Source organism: Grammomys surdaster, unplaced genomic scaffold (assembly GCF_004785775.1).
Source record: "Grammomys surdaster isolate TR1022 unplaced genomic scaffold, NIH_TR_1.0 231, whole genome shotgun sequence".
Lineage (NCBI taxonomy): Eukaryota > Metazoa > Chordata > Mammalia > Rodentia > Muridae > Grammomys > Grammomys surdaster.
The window spans coordinates 601,381-622,258 of record NW_021604676.1 but is presented as its reverse complement, the minus strand read 5'-3'; the positions used below and the strand labels follow the sequence as shown (position 1 = coordinate 622,258).

Genomic DNA, 20,878 nt, shown 5'->3' with positions numbered 1-20,878 from the left:
GGACTCCCTCAGTGGCAGTGGATTCCCAGTGGACTCCCTCAGTGGCAATAGATTCCCAGTGGACTCTCTCAGTGGCAGTGGATTCCCAGTGGACTCCCTCAGTGCAGTGGATTCCCGGTGGACTCCTTCATAGGCTGTGCATATCCCCCTTGCTCTTAGAACTGCACTTCTTATGGGAATTGTGTTTTCTTCTTTAAAAAAATTTCAATTACTTTCTTGATTTTTCTCAAAAACCATGTAGTCTTAGCTGTGGTAATGATAGAGATGTACCAAGATGCCTTAGTTTTCAAGGAAAAATAAACATTTAGAGGATTTTGTATTCAAAGAGCCCCCTAGACTCTTCTCATAATTCATTCAAATATTTGACCAAGGGAAGGCAAGGTATTCAAGGTAGATGTTGACATACAAGGAAATGCAACAGTTGCAATTAGGCTAGGAATATAACTGTGCTCCTATGTCACCATTATGTGCCCCACAGATGTACTTGCCTCTGCAATTGGTCCCTGGCCACTTCCTGTTCCCTGTGAGCATTAGCCTGGACACTCTTTGCGCTAGAGTGTTAATTCATTCGCCTCCCAAGTTCACTTCCTATTGCATTGTTTGCAGCATGGTGGTGGTAGAGTCTGGGGTCTACTGCATCAGCAGCTTCTGGAGAGTAATTAGCAAAGCACATGCTCAGGCCACATCCACTGGCTCTGAAACAGAGGTTTTGAGGGTAAGACCCACCAAACTGTTCAACAAGCCCTGCAAGAAATTCTACCATTCCATCATTGTTTGAGAACCATGGATGCACAGTGTTACTCAGAGAAGTTAAGGGGAGGTTTTAACAACAGATGGAAGTGGCCTGGGAGGGTAAGGCTGAGGGGTGTGGGAGCATGAGGTCCAGACAGAGTGTTATTTAAAAAGGAAAAAAAATAATTTCACATCTGTGCGCAATCTCAGCCTTGGATTGGGAGGGGATCTGATACAACCAGAAAGCACATCTGGAGCAGCTGTTATCAATCTTAAGGCTGAGCTGACCCTGAGGCCCAATAAGAATGATGTTTCATTTGACACAAGTAACTAAGCAGTGAATTCTGTGGGGACTGCAGAATGGGGTCCCTTTTTCCTGACAGGTAAGGCTAAGAAGTGAAAGATATATAGGAAGCCAAGTTTTATAGTTTGGATTTGTCCTGAAAGAACTGTACAGCCTGTAGGAATTTTAAATAGGATCCTTGCGTGATCAGATTAACATTTGTAAAGATGGAGCTGACAGAAGCAGAGACTTAATTGGAGGGGCAGGGTTGGGAGCACGAAGAGCAGCTCATGGTGGGAGGGAGCTACTCGGGTTAACTTGCCCCATTACAGGTCCTAATGGAACCCAATTTAGATGACTTGTTCTTTCTAGAATAATTCATTTACAAAACTGTGTGGTAGCTCTGTGGTTTGTGTTGTGGCATACTAATGTTGCAGATGATAAGCACCTCACCTATGAAAAATGCTTTTCAGTTTGGAGATGTGTGGCAACTATGGGTATTTATAGACTGAACCATGAAAATAAGCTATTTTGAGTGCATTTTAAAAACCAACAAAAATTATATATTTGTGTTGAAGCAAGTTTAAGCTCTTTCATTTGGGCTGAAATTATGTCCATTTGGCACAGATACTTTCTCTTCTAATGCTGATGAGAAACTCCAGCCTGACCTTTGCTACTCATGAACATTGTGAAAGTAAGAAAAGGAGTCTTTTGCTTAACTGATACAATATAAAACAAAAAGAAATGGGATCCAGTGGGAGAAAATAAACACATGTATCTTTGTTCTTAAAGATTGCAGAAGTGAGGCATTATCTGTTGGCAATGTAGCAGACAGGATTGAATTTGGTGGTTACCCAAACCTTCACCAGAAAAAAAAATTACCTAAAAATGAAAAGAAAAATTGAATTGCATGAAAATAACTCAATTTTTAAAATAAAAGTCATGTTTATTTTTGTAAGTAATTGTACTGAGAGCCCTCAGGCCCCTAGAATCTAGATCAACCTTCCTTCTTTCTTCCTCCCATCCTTCCTTCCTCCCTTCCTTCCTCCCTTTCTTCCCTCCCTCCCTTCCTCCCTTCCTCCCTCTGTCCCTCCCTCCCTCCTTCCTTCCTTTCTTCCTTCCTTCCTTCTTTCTGTCCTTCCTTTTTTTCTTTCTTCTTTTTTTTCTTGTACATAGGGGGGCTGTGGAGTTTGGTGACATTTTATACAAATTCAAATTCAATTTGGTATCAAGTGTCAGGGGTTCTTGTAATTTGATTGAGCTGATAGCAGTTCATGCTTTCCGTGAGGGACAATAAGGTTTCAATTCAATCATACTTCGCGTGGAACCAAGCCCATGTGAATATAAAGCGAACACCTCGACTTGTGGTGGAAAATGTAGTCCTATATTAAGTTTCATGCACATCCACTAGGAAAGAGATGCACGCCCGATTGTACTCACTGCATGCTTTCGTTAAACAGCATCACAGATCTTTATCAATATAATCCAATCTTGAAAATGCTAGGAACACACTTAGACATTGATTTGATCCTTACTGATGGACAGTTACATGAAAAACCATGAATGAGTTTAGTTGTAACATGCTAGAGCTAGTGCCGCTGGACATCAGTACAATCACACTGGGTTGTAACCACTGTTCAGACCCCTCTGCAACACACATTGATACTTACCCTAATACTGTGTCCAATGCAGTAGTACAAACAGGATTGCAAAGACTTTAGTTAAAATCTTTTTGAAGTTCCTCACCTTTGCTCTCCATAAAAGATTCTTTTCAGAGAGCCACCCTTCAACCTCAGATCTGCAGAAGTGCAGAATGTGGCCATATGGCTGGGATATTCCTCTGTCCAGTCTCTTCATGATTCTATTGGATATAGACTCCACACTGAGGTCCTTCATTCTGGATCACGCTTCCTCTTCATTGTGCTTGTACACTGTACCACTTACAAGTGTGTGTGTGTGTGTGTGTGTGTGTATTATTTATGTATGTTTATTGTGTGCTTCTGTGTGTGCAATGCCTGTAGAGGCCAAAAGAGGGCATCAGATGCTCAGGAGCTGGAGTTGCAGACAGTTATGAGCTACATGATGTGAGGGCTGGGAACTGAACTCAGGTGCTCATCACCTCTTAATGCCTGAGCCATCTCTCCAGCTACTAGAATTTACATACAACTCTTTAGTGTGCCTTGGACACATTCCCTCCTCTCATCTTATGCACTCCCTTGAGTCACCTTTGTTCTACTAGATAGTTTTACATTAACTTCATGTCTTATATGCATGCAAGCTTTTATGTATCTATATAAAATCTAGGATTAACTTTCCAGGTGTGGTTGAGATACAGAAATGTATAATCATACATATAGATACAACACACACACACACACACACACACACACACACACACACACACACACACACCAAGTATTTTGCAGGTATTTAAATATCAATTAGTCTATCACCACCACTTCTAATTTTTCCTTTTTATTTATGAAAACTAATTTCTCTTATATTTACCAGATATTCTGGGCATCTGATCCCAAGGAGTCAGAGATAGCATCAATGACCATACTAACTTGTGATTTTTCACCTCACGACTCCTAGGAGATTTGAGCTTTGTGGCAGAAGCATCCAAGTCTCTCTAGTTAGATTTCATATGATAAACTTCCTACCTAGGCTTCCCATTGGGCAGTTGCAAAGAAAATCCTGACTCCAGCAGTAACCCACATTGGGAATACAATGGAAATATCATTGGGGATTTCACCAGTTGCACTGTGATTTTCCTAGAGACTTGGTATTTGGATCACTCATCTTCTTCACTGGTAAAGCATTTTATAATGGACACACTTGCCTATCTTAGAGATACTTGGAATGAGATGGTTTTTCTGCCTTTGTAGTATGATGGGAAACTTTGTCATTACTTCATTGTTTCAGTGTACACAATTTTCAGTACTACCTGTGTATGTCATTCCAGTTCTGATTTTATTAACAATCCCCTTTAAGACTAAGCATCTCTTTCCCAGCTACAGAGGGCTTTAATTTGATTTTAAATGCATCTGGTTTGTTGTAATTATTCTATTGTTCAGATTTAGCTGCTGTGGCTGCTGTGCTGCTTCAATGCTGCATTTCCAACCTCCCCACCCCACCCTGACAGTGGATTCGCTTCCATGCCACAGCCGAATGTCACAAAGAGGCCAGTAGCTTACCGTTCTGACATCCACCTTCTGAGATTTTTCCTCGTGGATTTAGTGAGGTGGATTTTAATCCTGATTTGACTTTTGCCTGAGATTTACTCTTCTAGCCCAATTTCAAATCCCCAGGATTAAAAGCCATCATTTTCCGAAAGCATTCTATCATATTTATTTATGTCACAAGAATTCACACACTGACGCACAGAATTGCATGTGCATACTATACCTTGGACATTGAACTAACTGTGGTGCTCCTTTAATTTATTTGTGTGCGGTGGAGGTACATCCATTCCGTGGTGCACCTGAGACGCTTACAGTTCTCTCTCCTTCCACGTGGGTCCCTGGGACTGAGTTCAAGTTGTCAGGCTTCAGGGCAAGTGACTTTACCTGTCCAGTCATGTCTCTGGGCCTGACTGTGGTTTTTGTTGGGATATATATTTGATATACAGTCAGTTAAATGGTGAAATTGTACCTACTAAATAACTTCATGAGCGTTTGACTCTGGGATATAAGCTATAACTGAGAAAATCGGGGTTGGCTAGAAGAAAGGATTGTGACACAGTGAGGGAAAAGGAAACTTCTTGACAACCTTTCTCCTTAACACCATCTAAGCACTGGGTGTTTTGTTATAGCAACAGGCATGAGTGTTCCCAGATATCCTGAAGGAGATTCATAGAGGTCATCTTTCTTGTTTTTCTGAAAAATGTCTGTCCAGTTTTTAAATGTATTTAGATGTCTCTTGTCTGGGTGCTTAAAATATACCCAAGCATTTGTGGGTATCTGGCTCTAATGTCCCTGTTGGAATAAAGGAGGCCACTACTCCATGAAACCCAGCTGGATCCTAGAGTGCTGGCTCTGTCAGCTATATCTTTTCATAGGAAATATACATGCCTATCAACAATCTCAAGAGGAAACATGACAGTACAGAGTTTAAGTACATTCAACAGAGCCTGTTAGTGGCATTGTTTTTTATGTATACAGGTCCATCAGTACTATAATTGCTTCTTGGAACCCATCAGAACAGAAAGAACTAGATAACCAGACAAGACAAGCCCTACATACTTCATAGTCTGAGCAATCCAGAAACTTCTTCCATGGAGCCTACATTTCCGCTTGCCTTTCCTTATGCTGTAGTGTTCACTCCACTACAATGTTCATGCTTCTCAATCTTACCAATCCCCGTGCTCAGCTTTGCTGACACCTTTCCCATAACATTTTCCTGATAGATGTAACAGAGAGTAATTTCCCCAACTCTGTTTTGGTATTTTGTGATGTTATTTTTATACTTTAAATTACTGTTATTTTGCTCATATTATTATGTGTATTATGTGATAATTCAGCTTACCTGTTATGTGACAGGTGTTTTGGAGCAAGCATTTTAAGTCTGCTTTGTCTTTGAAAATCTCTTCCTTCTATTTTTTATACAGTGTCCTACATCTACTCAGTAACATGGAGTGGAATGTGTGATGAAGATTAAATCTTTGACAGCTCAGCTTCTAGGGGGAGGTGATGCTTAGGTACCATGAACTGACTTTTCAAATCCAGCATGGGTTGTTCCCAGGTCTGATGAGATGCTCATTTTGCTTTTGTGGGAATTAGACAGTCTTCTATCACTTCCCTTTCCTTAGATGATGTCTTAAGATTCTGACTGTCTTTTTGTAACCAAATCAGATGTCACCTTCTCTATGAAGGAACTCCGGCACTGTCTATAATCAATTTTCCTGACTGGCCTGCATTTAAACAATGGGCCTAAAACAGTGGAACCTGAAACACCTTATTCAACTTCTTTGCATCTAAGCTAATTCCTCCCTCCCCTGACCTAGTAATGCTAATGCCTAACCCACATTGATCTTCTTCATAACTGTGGAGTGCCTGCTCTGTTCCCAGAGGTTCTATTCAGAAAGGGGAGTTGCTTGTTTCACAGAAGAGACCCAGGTAAACAAACTCACAGTCATGGGAAGATGTTGTTATATTATGACTGGGAGCTCCTGTTTCAGTCTGAGACAGAATTAATGTTCAGCAAATGTTAACTTTAGGATTATCCCTGCTATCATTATTAAGCCGCAGAATCCATCCCACAAAAGAGAATGAGCTCATTAGCATGGCATTGTTCTCTTAAGCAATAGTGGTGAAACTGTCCATGACTGTTAATTAGGGGAAAATATTACAATCACTTCTATTAATTAGCTCATGTGTACATGGAACAACCATCCAGAACTACAGAAGAAAAAGAACAAGCTTTCTCTAGTTGCCACCACAAATAAACTTGAACTTCCTTGTTTGTTTGTTTTTTATTTTACATCCATAAGTAGATCAACACAGTTTTTTATTAATGTTTTTGGTTTTATTTAAGTTAAGGGCTGTTAGCTGAAGAAAAGTTGAGTAGGCAACTGTTGGATGATTTGGCATCCCTTTTAATTTCAATTGGACACTGCTAGGGTTAAAGTGCATTTATTTGGGATTGTGTTAATCTAGAATTTTTATTTTCAGCCTAATAACACCTTTGCTGACTCCTTTTCCTTCTGTACCTCTGTACTGCAACCTTGCATGAGGTGTACATTTACAAGCTGTATTGGTGATAGGTCCTCTGGATTACTCTCTCCTGTGTGACACTAAATTCCTAAGTAATGAATCTAGCATTAATAAGAGGCCCATACCTGAAAGAATGTACCAGAGGGGCTGGAGAGAGAGAGACGTCTTGGAGATTAGAGAATGTATTCCTGTTACAGAGGATCTGATTTCTCTTTCCAGCACCAACAACTGAGTATAATTCTAACTCCAGGGCATCTTCTGGACTTCATGGGTACCTGTATTCATGTGCACATACACAATCCCACAGACATACACAATCACATATATAATATCATAACATAGATGTAATTTTAAAAATACACTAAATTTTTAAAAAGACTGCAGAGATGATGTACCTAATGCGTAAGGGACTGGAGGCCCCAGGGAGTTTAGATGTCATGTGGGGTGGAGGTAGGGGGTGGGGACAGCCTGTGGAGAAGGGGGATAGGTTGAAGGTATGGGATGTGGAACACTTGGAGGGTGGACAGTAGAGGGGAGAGGAATAAAATCTGGAGTATAAACAAACAAACAAACAAACAAATAAATAAATAAAATTTTTTAAAAAGTCTGAACCATACAAATTTTGTGTTTTCTCAATGGATTCCTAGATGTGAGAGGAAATTCTAGATTAAAATGTTTTTAGCTATAAAGATATGTTATTGGCTATTAAAGACATGGGATGAGAAAATGCCACCTCCTGTTTCTCTACAGGTACATTACCAAGTTGGGAAAGTTGTTAGTTTCCCTTTATGATTTTAATTTTCAGAATTTTTCTAATTTATTATTTTACTAAGTGTTGAACAAATAATAAGAAAAAGTGACCCTCAGCCTGTTCTGGTACCTAAAGAGATCCTGAGATTTTGCTGAACCTGAGGTAAAGGGGAAAGAAGTAATCATGGTATGAGGACCCCTGGTTCCTATTGTAAGTTTTTCCTGATCTTCATACTGAAGTCTCTGGTTACTCGGGGCTCTTCAGTTTATACTGACTGTGTTCTCTTCTCAGGGTGATGAGAAACACTAGGTAAGAAGTGTTTCCCATGAGCACACAGCTCTTCCATGATTTCATGTGTTGAGCTTGTCCATGCCACTGTATAGAGCCATCCCTTAACATTTATAGTATTTAATATTTTAGTGTGTTTATACATTACATCCCTTGTGTTCTATATACATATGGGAGAGAGACGGTGACGTGATGATGTGTTACACATACTCAGAGTGTCACAAGTGACCTGTATCCAAGCTATTAACTGACACCAGTCAGCGTGGCTCCACAACACAGAAACAGTTTAGAAAAATCTGGCTTTGGCGACTGTCTTGGCTACCTGATTTCAGCTTTGGAAACTCTAATCACCCAGAGTGACTTTTTAGAATCAAGAAATGCCTTAAAATGATAAGGCAAACTTTTCATTATACAGAGAAAAGTAGGACCTGAAATCTTTAAGGGACTTTTCAAGTCTAAAACATCAGACATCAGCAACCTGGCATTATGTCCTGATGTAATAGTACCTGCCATCAGATCCTGGCTAATTTCATGTTGAATTGCAACCCTGCCATTCAGCTTTGGTCTGCTTCTGAGGAAACCAGAATGTAATGCCTTCAGTTAATCATTCTGATTTCCACCTTAACTTCTTGTCAGGGTTTTATTTATAGTTTTCAAGCAGGTACTCCAGTTATTTATAGCTTTCTGGGGCTTGGGGCCTTCAGAAAGTTTCCCCTTCAGACAGTATTTCAACATGATAGAAGTATGAGAATCTCCCACTCACACAAGAAAACTAAATCATTTGTAAGTTTCCATGGGTTGTAACTATAAGAAGTAAGTGAGTCTTCACTAATATGTCAAATTTTACTAGTTAAATTTTAAGTTAATTTTAGTTATTATATAAAATGTATGCATTTATTGGGTAGAACATGGTGTTTGAGATGGAAATAGACTGCAGACTGACAGAATCTAGCTCACTGGGATTCACATTCAAATAATTATGAATTTTTATTTTTATTTGTAATGTTAGGGATGGAATCCATGGCCTTATGAAAATTAGACAAGTGGTGGACTGCTGAGCTATATCTGTTCCCTCACTTTCAAGGAGTGGGATCTGGAGAACCTCTCTGCCATCTCTGCTAGAACTTGGTCTGCCTTAATCTTGTGCAGGTCTTGTATAAGTAACCGTGGCTGCTGTGCATTTATGAGTACAGATAGGCAATGCTTTAATATCAATTTTCTTTGCAAAATTTTTCTTTATTGAGATTTTTAGTCATTTATGCTATTAAATATGATCATATTTAACCCAATTATCTCCTCCAATTTCCCCCACACACCCTCCCAACTCCATATGTTTGTTTGTTTAATAACTCATGAAGTCCAGTACATGTCACCCTTAAGCATGACTGTGGGGCATTCACAGGAAGGTAAGGATCATGTCAGTGGCACATCCTCAAAGAAGAACAATTCTCCTTCCCACAGTAATGTCAACTGCCAGGAGCTTCTCATTAAAGGCTGGGTTCTGGAAAGCATGTCCCACATCTATGTAGGAACTGTATGAGGCCTGATTTTGTGCAGGTTTTACATAGATAAACACAGCTGTTATGAATTTGTGGGTGTACCCATCACCATAGGCAATGTTTCAATGTATCTTCCCCTTGCTTGAATAAGTTTGACCATAAAGTTGTTGGCAGAGAGCTTTGGGAGTAGAGTTAGTCAGACTTTTGCATAGTGATTCTTCTTTGAGGGTGGACAGACCCTGTCTCTTACCTCCACTAATAGAACCTGCTAAAAAACAAAGAGCAAAACTAAAAAGAAAAGAAAGAAAAAGAAAGAAAGAAAAAACCTAAATTCACATTTAGAATACAAAATGAAGTGGTTTCTGTTATCTCACTTTCTACTGTGTGTATGTGGTAGGGCACAGTTGGATCTCTATTTTCTAGCATCTAAAGGAAGCACACCTAAGACACTGAAAATGGGAAGGAGCCTAGCTTCCTTTGCACCTTGTGATATAGTATTAACTGTCATCCCTACAGGCTCTAGAATTTTGTTGAATAGAGTTCATTCTTGTACCTACAGTATTTATGGAAGCTTGAATTTTTAAAGCCAGAAAGACAGCTTCTCTGACTTCAGATGTACCTCTGCCCAACATTCTGTGCAAGGAAGGAGCTCCTGTGGCTAGGTCAGGCCTACCCACTGTATTGCCTTATTTGCATTTCTATCTGGCAAGAAATGAATTGGAAGATGTGTAGCAGGATACTTATTCTGCTACATTGTATTGGCAGTGGAGCTCAGTGATTAGGCAGTGGAAGATGAGGTGGAGCTGGGAGAAAAAGAGAAGAAGGGGAGGGGAGAAAAAGAGGAAGGGGAAGGGAGAAATAGAGGAAGGGGAGGAGAAGAAGGAGGCTATCAGCCATGGAGAACCACGAATGGGTTGAAAGCTGTCCTGGGTAGCAACTTCTATCAAAAGGTTAGATATTGGGTAACAACTCTAATTGTGTGGGCATCTTGTTGATTGAGCATTTCTAAATACATAAATCCTTTAGATAATCATTAAGTTCTTTTTTCAGTTTGTTGAGCAATGTTTTTCAATAATTTATTTATTTTTTTTATAATTTATTTTTTCTCAAATCGTAATTCATTCACACAGGGGTTATAAACACAAAAAGGCAAGATATGGGGAAGGGAATGACACTGGAGTGTGGGTGATCAGGAGGAATACAGATAACATCAGAACCTGGTATCAACTGGGTGAAGGTTCAGGGAACAAGTCACTGTGACTCTGCCTATGACTTGCTTGTCCTTATCTAAGTTGGTATTATCTGCCCAGGCTATCTATTTACAAGGTCTATGACTACTCAGGCTTGTAAATTTCCACAAAAGCTGCCTGTTGACGTTAGCTTATAGCCATCTGTTTCAATGTTTTTCCACTGAGACCCAAGACTTGGTGTTAGTATACATGTATGACAGGCCTATTGCTGATTTTAGGCCTATGGCTGATTTTAGGCCTTCAGTGTGTAAGCAGGGCTGCCCCTGACATCTCCTTCCTTCTCTAAGTATAGAAGGGCTGTGGCAGTTCTAAACTTGCGAAGGCAGGGATAGAGGCCTGACCTCCAGTATTTGAAAGGGACCTTATAATGGCTCCAGTCCCTCTGTCGTTGTTCAATGAGGCATGAGGGCCGTACCCATCCTGATGTCTTTTTCCTGGAGAGGGGATACTTTTGACATCAACTCCTATGCAGTCAGGCTTGTCCCTCAGGGAACCCAGAGAGATATTTTTATCTTTTATTTATATTCCCTTGTAGTGCTTAGCCTCGCAGCCTAAGCAAGAATTCAGATCGCCTGACAGAGGGGGTTCTAGGTGGCCCCTCTCTGCTTGGTCTAGGGGCAGAAGTCCCCCCTTTTAGGTTGGGTGGAGATGGGTTTTGGAAACACCCTGTGTAAAGTAACAACCTCATCTTGAGTCTCGTGGTCCTCCATAGCTAACTAATGATAATGTATCTGAGTAAGTTTTGCTACCAAATTATTTATCTGTTGTATCACAGAGTTAGTCCGCCTAAATCATTAAGTTTTAAGAATTTCATTTCTACTGGGTACCATGAGGATGGCAGATATTGTCTGGGGTTCAGCTGAGCTTTGTGGATGCAGTGTGGTGGATTGGCAGAGCCATCCCTCATGCTTGCATCTTGTTAGTCGACACCCCAGTCAGAGCTGAGGAGCAGCAAGAACATGGTGGTTGCCCAGGAACAAAGTGGACAGGGCGTTGTTTTCTAAATATTATCCCTACAGAGAGGGGACAATCTCTTTAAGTTTTCTGCTTCTAGAAATCCCTAAATGTCCATGGTAACACATCATCAGTGCTTGACTGGAGTCCATTCCTGCTCTCTGTGGTGTTCCAACCTCCTAACTCTTGGCACCATGCTCTAGGCTCTTGGCCATGACCTTGAGTCATCTATCCTGCTTCATAAACTCTGACTCATTGTCACAGTCTAAGATTTGGCTTGCTTTTTTATTGCCAGTAGATGCCTGGAAAGACAAAGGTCTATGGTGTTTTATTTTATTATGTTATATGCCATACAGAATTAGTTCCTTCCAGTTCACACTTGATAGGTTTATTTCAAATATCTTTGGACATATCATTAGATAAAAACAGCACTCAGTGCTTCTGATATGGTCCTTATTTTGGAATAAGGAGCAAAGAGTAATATCATGGTGGACTTATAAACTATATTAGGCACATTGACTACTGTAACAGCTCAAAGCTGTTCTTTGGATCCAGATTCCTTACAAGGTCTTAGAACTCTTATAACCACAAAGTTAGGCATCTTGGATGTGCCCTGCTCCCTAGAGAGCCTTCTAAAAGGATCAAGGATGGAAATATATAATTTTTAGAGTAGAGGAAATCCTGGTGTCCTTGTATTTTTCTGAATTCTATTTAGAAAAATGAGCATTTTGCCTTTCATCTGATTTCTCCTTGTAATTCTACATAGCTGTAAGAAAGCCAGCAGATTTCCATATCTATATTGTTCTCTGCTGTCCACACAAACTACGGGAGACAGCATTGCCTGCCTCCTACTACCAAATGACAGTTGTCAACTTTGTCTAGCAAAAAAAAAACCCAAAAACCAAAACAAAACAAACAAAAACCTATCAATTATTTTGCCATTGTTCCTGCTTTTACCAATAAGTCTGAGTCCATTCACCTTCTCCTGGAAATCCCTTATCCTCTACCTGCTTCCACTCAGTCCCTCACTGACACATTTTTAAGTCTTGTCAAATTATTTCTATTATACTGCCAGTATCGTGCTTGCTTTGAGTTGATCTATTGAATTACAATGGTTTAAAAATGTAATGGATTTCACCCATAGATTTACATAATTTACAAAGGAGTGTGGTGAATGCCAGCTCCCCTGCTTGTGGCTTGGCTCATGTTACTCGACTGAGCTGAGGTACAGTCTTTGGTATGGCATCTTCATGGGAATGGCAAGTGACTCCTGTTAGCTGGACTCTTGACAGTTCTCCATGTGATCTCTTCCAGGCTCCATGAATGTCCTCATAGCATGATGTCAGGGCTGTAAAAATAGAGGTTCCAAGAGACACAGCTGCTAATCTCTTAAGATTTTGGCCTACACATAGATCACCCTATCCCCTAGTTTACTGCTCATGGTCATCCACATTCATGGGAAGAAAGCATTTTTCTCCAATGAATAGTTAGTATGTAAAAACACAATTAACTTTGCCATGTAGTATAGTGTTGGAGGACAGCTTCCAAACCAGAGGGTAAACTAAAGAGAGCCAAGTGCAAAGTTGGAGATTGGTCACTAAGCAGCTGTATCCTCAACAGACTTTCTCTGCAGGGGAAACAAAACTTAATTCTCTCAGGCCAACAAAAAGAGGGGTAAAAAATCTACAAATCTACACACTCTAGGTGGATGAATCAGGTTCCAACAAGCTATAACAATTTGATTTTTCCCTTAGCCCTTTTATGCCCTCTATACAAAGTTCTCTGTGTAAGAGGAAATTACCTTATAGCCACAAGTTGCATATTTTCTAAAAACAATCACTACAAATAGCAGATTCTTCAAAAAATCATATTAAAGTCAGTATACAAAAAGAAATCACAACAGGATTATTGATTATATATTCTTCTCTTGAAACTAACTAAACAGTTCTCATCTATCTTTCTCTTAACAAGCTCATTGTTACCCAAACCAATAATTTTCATGTTGTTGATTAACGAAGGTTAGGCAAGCCAAGTCTATAAGAACAAGGTTTTTTTCCTATGCTTAGCTGACAACAATTTATAGTTACCAAGAAATAGATCATCATCTATCTTGCATCCTATTTTTAATCCATTTTTCATTTTTGAAATCTTGATCCACTAACCTGGCTAATCATATGCTCTCTGTTCTTACATTCACGATGAGATTACCTAATCCTTGTTCATGACCTGGCTTTTCATGGTGCACACTGAAAACTTGTGGCCAGATACCTACATCATAAGATCTAGGAACTGAGACCCAACCTAGAATGAATGTTGTCTTTCAGCATTAACTTGTCCCAAGCCTATTTTTATTGCTCATTCAATTACACGTTTGTAATGCATGGAAGCTCAGTGTGCTCCCATTCCAACCTATGCAGCCCTTGCTATTCTATGAGGCACAGTCTATTATTGATTTTAACGTTAAGCTATCAACTAACCTCACAAAATTGTTAAATTCAAACTAACATCCTAAAACCACTTAAATCAAACCAGGAATTCCATAAAATCATTTAAAATTCATATGTGTCACATAAATCCATAAACTCATCTAAACAGCATTACTGCATGAAATCCATCTTCATGTTGATCTGCAGGAAATGTGCTCAACAGAGTAGGATAACACCCAGGAGGTAATCACACCAGGCTGTAGGCAGTGAGGGTCTCCACATGCCCAATCACACATGCCAGATATATGAGGAATATAGCAATGACAAACAAGAGAAGGCACAACAGAATCAAGAAGCAATCCTGGAACAAAACCCTGGAGCTGTACCTCTCTAGAGCACACCCATCACAGATGAGTAAAACAGTGGGCCATCTCTAAGAAGCTCACTGTCCACTGCACCTCTTCCTGCATGTCAACATCCACCCATGTATCTGTGATCCCAAAAAAAGGGAACAGATTTTGTGAACACATTTATCATTTCTAAAGGATAAAACCCTTTAAATCTTCATTTTTTTATGTCAACATTCTACCAAGTAAGTATCCAACATTTGTTCTCGTAACCTGTTTGGGACACTCCCAAATTAATGTACCTGCAGATTTGGTGTTTCATAATTTAGTTTCATAGATGTACAAGGGAGTGAAGGGAAAAAAGTTCCTTAGTCCTCTTCCATAAAGGAATGAATTGCATTTAAAAGGGCTCTACCCCCACAATCTAATCATTGCCATTTTCATTTAATCATTTATTCTATTTATTATTTGCATGTATTTATGCTGGAATGCACATGCCACTGTGGATGTGCAGAGGTCATAGGACAATTTTTAGGAGCTGATTGTCTCCCTCCACATGAGTTCTGGGTATGGGACTCTCAGGGTACTAAAGATTTTAGCACAACATAGGAAGAAAAGTATGAAACCATGGGTATCTTGATGTTCTCATCATACTTCCCAGGCACTTAGACACACCCAACATAGAAAACACCTTTTCTCCAGGAAGTGCTGTACAGGAAATCCCCATGTTGAGTCTGAAAATGGATGCTCTATGTATTTCCTATGTATCTACACCTCTGTGATTTTAAGACTGCAAGTCATGCAACAGAGAGGGAGGGATGATGCACAGTTTTGTTAGATGTCTGTGCTCCTGCTGCCACAGTTCATGTAATGACGCACCTAATGGCCAGTGCTGGAGGATTAAAAGGTAGGAGAGCCAGTGATATGGCTCGATAGGCTCTGTGTGAGGCCCCTTTACCTGCTTATAATCACAGAAATGTACCGTCCTTATGTTATGCTAGGATCGTCTCCAGTTTATTGTGCTTGCAACTATCATTCATATATGTCAACAGGACAAAAAAAAAATCTGAGAATAGCAAACTTAAAATGAGAAACTACCTCTATAAGATCTAGCTGTAGACAAGCCTGTAGAGCATTTTCTTAATGTCTGGTGTGAAAGAGCCCAGCCCATTTTGAATGGGGCCACCTGTAGGCTGAAGGTCTTGGGTCCTATAAGAAAGTAGGCTGAGTAAGCAAGCCATGAAGAGCAGCAAGCCAGTAAGCAATGCTTTTTCACGTCCTCTGTATCAGCTTCTGCCTCCAGGTTCCTGTCTTGTTTGAGTTTCTGCCCTGACTATGTTTGACGATGAATGGTAACGTGGAAGAGCTAAGTGAAGGAATCCTTTTGCTCCCCATGACACTTTTGGTCATTGTGTTTCATCACAGCAATAGAAACCCTAACTAAGACACCTTCTCTCTCTCTTTCTTATAAAAAAATAATCATTTTTATCGTGTGTGTGTGTGTGTGTGTGTGTGTGTGTGTGTGTTGCCATTATATATGTCTATGTACCACATAAAGGAATTGCCATAGGAAGCTAAAAGAGGCCATTGGATCCCCTGGAACAGACGTTTGTGAGCTGCTATGTGGGTGCCAGGAATTGAACATAGTCCTCTGCAAGAGCAGGCAGTGCTCTAAACTTCTAAGCCATCTCATCAGCCACTCTGGTCACTTTATTGTTCTTATTCGGCAGCAGTGAGCAATTCGGTGATGTCAGTGATTGTTCCTGGTAAGTATTTAAGTGTTATTTAAAAGAACTGCAACGTTGTGGCATACAGGAAGCTATGTATCTGCTACATAAATAGGCAATAGGCAGCAAGATGTTCTGCTACCTCCTACACCCCGGGACCTGTGTGTATTTAGAACTTTGTCAGGTATAAAGGTGAAATCAAAGACCTTTGTTGTCATCACAGAATACAAAATCTAGCAAATGTCTGGCTGACTCTGGCATTCTGTAGAAATTGTATCACACACTTTCTTTAAAATGAGGGCTTTTTTTTTCTTTTTTTTCTTTTTTTTTTTATTGGATGATTTATAGAAAACAAACCTTATTTAACTTCCTATGAGCATGATGACTTCATAAGAACAGTGCTGTGTGGATAAGTCCAGGTTCCTAACAATAATTTCAGTTATTCTGATTTAACAGGCCAGCCACAAGGCGTGTAAGAGCCACTGCATTTCACTGTGCACGAAGGTGATTGCCAGGTAGCTGCCTAGTGCTTCAGACTTAGAGACATATTGGCCAACAGCAGTTTCTAATGTAGGTTTATTTCACGACCCCACAGAATGATAAGGGCTACTCAAGGATATAATCAAGACCCAACTAGTTAAGGGAACCCAGGCCTCCTGCTTCCTTAAGCATAGCTGCCCATCTCTCTCTCCCACTAATGGGCAGAGCTTAAGTAACCTACCTAATGTGTCAGAAAAATCTAGGCAATGAGGAAAGCAACCTTGACAGTGGCATCAAAGATTAAGAGCAGCAAGAACCTTTGAAGTAGGCAGATCAAAGGTGAAGACATTGAAAGCAATTTAAGTAAGAGATGTGGTGATCATGCCAAAGGCAATCAGAGAAGTAAAGGGCAACAAGACTGTCTTTAAATGAGACCCTGCTTATGGGGTTTTAAGATAATTCAGGGAAACGTCTTTTAGCCGGCACAGATGAGAGCTGTTTTAATAATGTACTCAGGATGCTTTCTGTCCAGGTGATGAGTAAGGAAAGAACAAAGGAGTGACGTTGGGTACCACAGCAACAGCAAAACTGCTGTTTTCTGGGAGCTTCATTTTCATTTGGAGTATATTCAGTGTCTCTAGAAATTTGTTCAAGTGACTCCAGACCTGGGAGAAGCAGCTTTTGCTATTGGCACATAGCATACTGCAGCTATTAGTATTTTTATATAAATATATACATATATATATGTAAATGTACACACACACACACACACACACACACACACATATATATATATATATATATATATAAATTTTACTTTTTAGAAATTTTAGCTGTGCTATCAATGTTGAAAAAAACCATTTAACATGTTGAGCTGCCATTGTATTGAAATTAATACCCACGTTGGCCTTAAAAACTAATTTCCCCATTTGTACAAAAGTAACACACTATTAACTATGTAAGGCCTTATCTATGTGGGTTTTATTAGAGAAAGTAAAAAGTAATTCTATAAATTATAAAGAAATACTGGTGCTACTGTTTATCAACAGCTCAAAATTCTCAATTGTTCTATTAAGAAATACTTCATCTGCCTCTTTATGTGCTAGTAAACAAAATATGACTGTTTTCTACTACCTCTTTTTCCTTTTTTTATTGGATATTTTCTTTATTTACATTTCAAATGTTATCCCCCTTTCTCAGTTTACCTATGGGAAGAAAATAATAGTCTCTTCAAAACATTGGATTTATAAAGTTCTAATTTTCTGGCTTTTCTGACCTTACGTGACCATGGCTAAACCTTTGTAAATGATCTCCGAATGGTACGGACGTCAGAGTATATATTCTCTGTGTGGACATTTCCAGAGCTGAGGTGTGGAAGGGAACAAGGGAAGGGTTTGCTCCTGTGGGATCAGCCAAGAACTATACACTGCACTGAGCAGCACAGAGGAGCAAGGAAAGAATTTGCCTCAGGCTCTACATTGATTTTCACTTTGGCATCTTTTCTTGTTTTGTATTGTTTCTGAAAGTCTCCTTGATTTCACTTAAAATGCCAGAGTCTGGATTCTACAACTTGTCTGAGCTGACTAGGAGTGGGCCCTGCCCTTCTTTGCTGTAGTGACCAAGGGACCCACATCAGGTTAACACACCTCAACAGCTCCTTTCTGAACACGCTTTTCTGCTCCTAAACAGAAGCCTCTGTGGGCTATTTCCTAACTTGTCACATTGACCACTGTCATCTCTTCAAACCAAAAGCATGGATTCACGTCATTTTGCCTAAGTGTAACAATGGCATTATTAGTCTTTTAAGATTGCCAAGATGAGTGATCTTAATGTCACTGTGGACAATGTGGGTATGTGGCATTCTGATGGCACTCTGGGTGAACAGAGTGAGAAGTCTGTGAAGAGCTGAGAAAATAACCTGGAACCTCCTGGATCTTCCCATAGAGTCCAGATCCAGTTTCTAGTGATCCTCAAAGCTGAGCAGAATTACATCAGCACTCATGGGGAAAGCAAATGAAAAGCTAGGGCAACAGGAACAATACAAATGAGTACCGTGGTAGGACTCTTTGGTAAAACACAGTGTGGAAGTTAAACGGGAACAAGTAGGAACACCCTAAAACTCAGAGAAAAATCAAGTGGAAACGAAGTAGCCCTGTCTGTGCTTATAACTCTCAAACTGCAGATGTGTACACTAGCCAGGACCATCAGGAACTCAGAAGAGATGCGAGGCTTTCATACAGGCACCAATAACTCTGTTTATGGGAAGATTTTCTTAAGATACAAAGCTCAGAATAAGTAGCCTGGTATTTTTAGTATACAGAAATTGTCATTGTGTCTATAAACCATATAACTTGGACTTGAAGTCAAAACTGAGATGGAATAAGAAAGGCTGCACACTTTCATGTTCCCTATGTGCTTAGTTTTTGTTTTCAGATAAGAGCAAGAAGTAGATATTATTCCAGCTCTCAGTTCCCATATTGTTGGGATGTGCATAATGATAAGCCTTTAATATTTGGAAATAGTTGAAGACCTTGCAAATGAAAACACTGGTTTGACATTCAGTTTTTTCTATATACAGTAAGTTAGCCGTGATTACTTTGTTTAGACAAAGCTCAAAGACAAGCAGGGAAGTGTGAAAGTCTCACACATAGTGACCACACGGAGGCCATATGTGTGCTGATGACTGAGCATCAGTCATTAGGAAGGGACACTGTGACTGAGAACTCACTAGTGGAAGTGGGTTGCCCATGTGGATGATTTGAAGAGCATCTGTGGCCTTTTCTGTTTGGTCTTGAGTTGGGAACAAGGAAAAGATTTTCTGAGGAGCTTCAGCCACTGACAAAGGTTTAATTAGCTTGGCTCAGTAACCATAGGGGCTTTGGTTTAGCTGTCTAGAGTGATTGCCATAAACTTTTGTTCAGAGTTCTGTTGTGTGAGGTCTAGTCCTTGTGTATTTAGTCTTCCAGGCTGACAAGGATCTATTTCATTTGAGATGAGTTGAGAAGATCCCTCTTGTGCAGCCTTTGGAGACAGAAGCGATAATGAATAGAAAGAGAAGGTCAGCATGTCTGTGAGAGAAAATCAAGAAGGCTGTTTCCACAGATGTCAAGACCATCACAGGTTGCCTTGGAAATAGAAGGGCACTTGAGAGAGATTCTTGTCTTCAGTCTAAATGTAGACTAGGATAAATGCTCTCCTTTTTCCTAGCCAATAAAGTGCCCACTCTGGTCTTCATGGGGATCTTAGATGCCCAAGTGTCCAAAAACTTCCTGCCCTATTTCCTAAGCCAATTAGAGTTCCTATTTTTAACCTGCAAAGTGCTGGAGCTAAGGTTTCTTTATCTCCCAAGTTTGAGGAGTCAACCAACCATCTTAGCATGAGGTCACTGCAGACAGATTATAAAACAGCTGTACAGTGGTTGGCTTTATATTAATTTATCTTCTTATGTTTTTATTCCATATTGAAGCTTGCTCATTTTTAAGTGTCCAGGTTCACTTGTGTATCATTTTACTCCTTTTGTTGCCTAGGTCTTTCAGATTCTCTGCATAGATATAACTTGTTACCAACACTTTTCATGGTTACTCAACATCACTATTCCTTCACAGGACATTCTCTCTCTCTCTCAATCTCTCTCTCTCTCTCTCTCTCACACACACACACACACACACATACACACAAATTATGTCATTATGTCTGTTGTGTTTGGAGGCACAACAGCTTTGTCTTACTTAGAGTCACGTTCATGAGTTCTAGATTCATTCACCTGATTTCTAGTTTTGCTGTTGCCAAAGGAGGCATACTAAAGGGCTGTATTTTCACTTAACTAGGAATGATAATGATGGATGGCTCATTGAAAAATAGCTAAGTTTTCTGTCTTGATAAGCACAAACATATAAACATACATAGCCATTTATCACAGGATGGCTAACTTTTAGTCCCAACAGAAAACATAGTGACTAGGTATGGAATAAACTGAGCCATGTCATATATGATACACAGTTCACATAAGAGTTTGCTTGAGCCACAGACTGAGGTTTCTAGACACTCTGGACATAGCACAACAATATCAAAATGTAGTCATAGATTTCATATATTTTACTTATTGGTATTCTTGAATGGAAATTATGTTTCCCTGTACATTTCTTGTCTAAATCTAACAAGTAAATGTAAAATAAGCACTCTAAGAAGGATATACAGTAAAATAAATAAAGATAATTTATCTACATGTTGGAAAGAATTATGTATATTGAAAATGAAATTTATATATAAAAAATTTACCATCACTATTGTACTCTGTAACCTTAAAGTGAGTTCAGACCATCGAGGCAACATTCTACCTCCTAGAGATTCTTAAAGAATTCAGACAGTGTAAAGACCTGAAATTAAGAAATTAAATAAAAATGGTTTAAGTGAGGGAAGACAAAGTT

At 39.6% G+C, this 20,878-nt stretch overlaps 1 protein-coding gene across 2 annotated transcripts in view; it reads left to right on the top strand.

Moving 5' to 3' along the window:
- The window catches only part of Unc13c (unc-13 homolog C), a 445,304-nt gene that overhangs the window by 285,684 nt on the left and 138,742 nt on the right, over window positions 1-20,878 (top strand). The gene's annotated exons all lie outside the window — the stretch shown is intronic.